The sequence below is a fragment of the Sus scrofa genome, unplaced genomic scaffold (assembly GCF_000003025.6).
Source record: "Sus scrofa isolate TJ Tabasco breed Duroc unplaced genomic scaffold, Sscrofa11.1 Contig48, whole genome shotgun sequence".
NCBI classification, from domain to species: domain Eukaryota; kingdom Metazoa; phylum Chordata; class Mammalia; order Artiodactyla; family Suidae; genus Sus; species Sus scrofa.
This window is the reverse complement of record NW_018085221.1, coordinates 127,387-132,583: the sequence shown is the minus strand read 5'-3', so window position 1 is coordinate 132,583 and position 5,197 is coordinate 127,387. Positions and strand designations below refer to the sequence as shown.

Sequence of the window (5,197 nt, the reverse complement as noted above, 5' to 3'; positions counted from 1 at the left end):
AGCAATGCAGGATCTGAGCCAAGTCTGCAGTCTACATCACAGCTCACGGCAATGCTGGATCCTTAACCCACTGAGCAAGGCCAGGGAGTGAACCCACAACCTCATGGTACCTAGTTGGATTCATTAACCACTGAGCCATGTCAGGAACTCCCTGAATTATCTTTTTTAACACAATAATTAATGTTGAAGGAATTCACATCATGGCTCAGTGGTTAATGAATCCAACTAGGAACCATGAGATTGTGGGTTCCATCCCTGGCCTTGCTCAGTGGGTTAAGGATTCAGCATTGCCGTGAGCTCTGGTGTATGTTTCAGACATGGCTTGGGTCCCATATTGCTGTGGCTGTGGTGAAGGCCAGCAGCCTGGGAACCTCCATATGCCATGGGTGTGGCCCTAGAAAAAGACAAAAAGACAAAAAAAAGAGTTAATGTTGAAAAAATGTAATCATGTTGATAAGCCAGAGCTATTTTGTGTAAATGAAAAGATAACATTTATATACCTAATGCTGAAATTTATCAATTACTGAAGAACTAAAGTTAAAAAAAATCAGGATAGTATGAAATTAAAGAATTCTGGATTTATTATATAATTAGGAAGATAATACTTAACATTTTAACATGTAGATAAAAATACAATATACATAATATCTACAGTAGTATTGCAGAATGGGATTATAGTAGTATATAAGTGAAATCAATCCAAAATTAACATGACACAGTAAAACACACACAAAAATACGCACGTCTAAGTACATGAACATACATGCTGACCAACAAAAGAAATGTTGAAAATTAGATGAATGGAAACTAAACATGAAATAAATATGATTGTAGGAATGAATAAATGCATATGAAATCATATGTGCAAAAGGAATAAATTATCCAAGGTAAAAGTATTCTTAATTTAAAAATAACATTATATACTTTTTTGCAAGGAGATAAGTTTTAGGACACACACACATCTATATATGTACATATATATATATTTGGAACTTGAAATTGAAAAAGGATAAAATTATAAGACAGCAAGATGTATTATTGATGTATTAGTGTTCATATCAAACAATAATAATAGAATTAAATCCATCAATCACACTGGTAAGAATGGCTATCATCAAAATGTTTACAAATAATATATGTCGGGGAGAGTGAGGATAAAAGGGAACTCTCCTACACTGTTGGTGGGGATGTAAATTGGTACAGCCACGACAGAGGATAATGTGTATGTTCCTCAAAAAACTAAAACTAGGAGTTCTTGTCATGGTGAAGCAGAAACAAATTTGACTAGGAACCTCTGAGGTGGAGGATTTGATCCCTGGCCTTGCTCAGTGGGTTAAGGAACTGGCATTGCTGTGATCTGTGGCATAGGTCGCAGACATGGCTCGAATCTGCCATTTCAATGGCTGTGGCATAGGCCAGCAGCTACAGCTCTGATTCGATCCCTAGCCTGGGAATCTCCATATGCTGCAGGTGCAGCCCTAAAAATAACCCAAAAGGACAAAAAATAAAAAAATAACCTGAAATAGAATTACTGTCTGACTCAACAGTCTCACTCCTGGGCATGTATCTGGAGAAAACTTAAATTTGGAAAGATACATGCACGGCAATGTTCACAGCAGCACTGCTTACAACATGGAAGCAACTTAAATGTACATCAGCAGAGGAATGAATAAAGTGGAGTACACATATACAATGGAATATTACTCAGCCATAAACAAAGAATGGAATAATGCCATCTGCAGCAACATTGGTGGACCTAGAGATTATTACAGTAAGTGAAGGTAGACAAAGACAAACATCATATGATATAGATTGTATGTGGTATCTAAAAAATGATACAAATGAACTTATTTACAAAACAGACCCACAGGCATAAAAAACAAATTTATGGTTACCAAAGGGGAAAGGGTAGGGAGAGATGTTAGGAATTTGGGATTAGCAGATACACACTACTGTATATAAAATAGATAACTATCAAGGTCCTACTGTACAAGGTCCTCTCTCTCTTTATATATGTAGAGGACCTAGTACAGTATGTGTGTGTGTGTGTGTGTGTGTGTGTGTGTGTATTAATATGTACATTAAACTGAATTATTTTGCTTATACTAGAAACTTATACTAATTGTACATCATCTACATTTCCATTAAAAAAAGAAAGTCATCAGGATGATAAAAATTATAAATATGCATGCAACTAATAATAGCATCACATATATATAAATGTGACACTGTAGAAATGCTAAGAAAAAAATCATAATTCCAAGCCAGGGACATTAAGAAGATGTTAAAAATTTAATAAAGATATATAAGATTTAAACTAAACAAAAACTTGATATAATGAATATAAATACAACCTGACACCAAACACACGTAGAAAGTATAACATTTTCAAGCAAACATACCATAGTCATAAAAATTAATCAGCTACAAGGCAATAAGTTAAGTCTTATTGTATTCTCAGAATCAGTACCCTAAGAGCACATTCTTGACCAGAATGCAATTTTGATATTCAGTATAAAAAATATAAAGTTGATATTCAATATAAAGACATTACTCAGGAACAACCACAACACAAAATTAGTGGAAGTAAATTCACTCTTGTAAGTGACCTTTACATAAAAGAAGAAATAGTAATTAAAATTGAAAATAATATGACTGAATGGTAATGAATATACTGCAGAGTTAAAATTTTCGTTAAAGCTAAAGTAGTACTGTGTGTAAATATATATGTATATATATTTAATTTAAAGAAAGATAAAAAAATCAGTTTGGCACTTAAGTTAGAATAACAGAAAACACTAAATAAAATCAATGTAAGAAAAATATTAACTATAAAAGCAGAAAATAATAAATACAACATAAAAAATCAGTAAGCAAAATTTCATCCTTTAGAAAGACTAAGATGTACAAGCATTAGAAAGTGTAAAAAAATTAGAAAGTGTAAAGAGCAATAAGCTATGTTAGGAATGAAAAAGAAAACACCATGGCCTAATTGTTGCAGAGATAATATAATGTTGCAAACAGCATTATGTAATGATTAGAATAACTGAATTTCTTAATAATATTAAAATAATAATAATACCTATACAGGGCAGAATAGAAAATCTAAATAGTCTATAACAAATAAATTGAAATAGTTTTCTTTTGCCTTTTTTTTTTTTAAGAGCCACTCCTGCAGTGTATGGAAGTTTCCAGGCTAGGGGTGGAATCAGAACTATGGCTCTAGGCCGATGCCACAGCCACAGCAACACAGGATCTGAGTCATATCTGCAACTTATACCACAGCTCGTGGTAATACTGAATCCTTAGCCCAGTAAGCAAGGTCAGGAATCAAACCCACATCTTCATGGATACTAGTTGGGTTCATAACCTATTGAGCCACAATGGGAACTCCAGAAGTAATAGTATTTTATATATAAAGAAAATACAAACCACCTAATTTTATTAGGAAAACCACCTAATTTTATTAGGAAATTATAGTATTTATTCAAGGAACACATATTGCTAAGATTATTCAGACATTTATGCTCAGCATTATTCCAATGAAATATTAATAGCAGATAAATATATGAAAAATAAAGGTTAGTCATCAATATAACAAATTTCTAAACAAAGTATTATTAGCAAATTGAATGCAATAGTGTCCAAGAGTTTGTTATGCACATGTGTCTATACTAAAAATGCAAATTAGTTCAACTTTAGAAAATAAGATTATCTATTTATAAATACAGTAAATACAGTAAAGGAAGAAAACTATTATGTGATGAGTAGGATGAGGAAGAACAAAAACTCTCCTTTAGTGCTGATGGGAATATGGATTGATACAGATACTTTACAAAACAGTTTGATGTTACACAGTGTACTGCATATTCCTTATGTTACAACCATTCTACTTCCATGAATACACCCTTACACACATGTACAAGGAAGAATTTTTATACTGGCAATGTTTGTAAAGATCACAAAAAATGAATACATTGTGGGATATGACAAAGTAATGAAATCAAATGAACTATAGTAATTTAAAACAGTACATGATTTCCCACTGTGGTGCAGAGAGTTAAGAATGCAACGGCAGGATTGGCAGGTGACATGTTCCGGGCACCGGAGACCGGGGTGGCCAGGCTGGCTCCAGGGCCATGAAGCCCCCGGGAGAAGACTCAAGCAGTCTGTTTGGAAGTCCAGAAGAAGCTGTCCCTTCAAGCAGGCCCAATAGGATGGCATCTAACATTTTTGGACCAACCGAAGAGCCTCAGAATGTACCTAAAAGGATCAATCCCCTGGGGGCAAAGGAAGTAGTATCTTTGACAAATGAATGCCTGTGCAGACTGGACAGCATCTGAACCCCCCTGGTGGGAAGACCAGTGACATTTTGGGTCCCCGTCACTGCTGCCTCGCCCCTGGCACACCCAAACAAGGCCAAGGACCACGTGCTCCTGCATGAGGGGGAGGAGCCCACCCCTGACCTCAAGGCCTCAGCGAGTGCCTCACCCAGACTGCCCAGGCAGGAGCCAGCAAGCAAGGTGGCCCCAAAGGGAGGCAGCCTGCACCCAGGAGCCTGCGCCCCTGGTGGACAGCCATGAGCCCAGGCTGGGCCCATGGTCGCGCTCTCACAACAAAGTCCTGAACCTGCCTGGGGGCAAGTCCAGCATCTCCTTCTACTGAGGTACCGCCACATCCCTCACTGCCAGACAAGCCTGGGAGATAGGATTTTAGATAGTTTCTTTCAGCCCAAAGGAGCGGGGTGGGGAGAGGGTCTGTGGGGGGCCTGCGGCCTGGCTCCGCATTGTCCTGAGGCCTTGGGCTTCCAGACACCCAAGGACACAGTGCCCGTGGGAGAGGCCCCTCTGTTGGCCCAGGGAGTGGGGTCTTCTCGTCTTTGGTGTGTAGTCTCATTGGGCATCCGGGAGTCACTGACACGGTTGCAGTTAGCATCTTTGGGAGAAAAAGGCAACCCCTGCTCGGTTCATGTGGGACGGAGGGGCTGGCGTGGACACCCTCAGTCTGGGGGGGTCTCTGTGGAGACCTTCAAATCCCTGGGCTATGACCTCTGGGCTCACGGCCTCCACTCCCAGGACCTCAGTTTCTCTCTTGAGTTCCACACATTTTCTTGAAATACCTTGATTGCTTTTCCTCCGTGCCGGTGAGCAGAACACCAGAACACTGTTCTCAGTCTTAGGCTTGATGGAAAGATTCT

At 38.2% G+C, this 5,197-nt stretch overlaps 1 pseudogene; it reads left to right on the top strand.

Annotated features, from left to right (window-relative positions):
* Positions 1-3,410: 3,410 nt before the first annotated feature.
* Positions 3,411-4,775, top strand: LOC110258844 (annotated as a pseudogene).
* Positions 4,776-5,197: the final 422 nt, after the last annotated feature.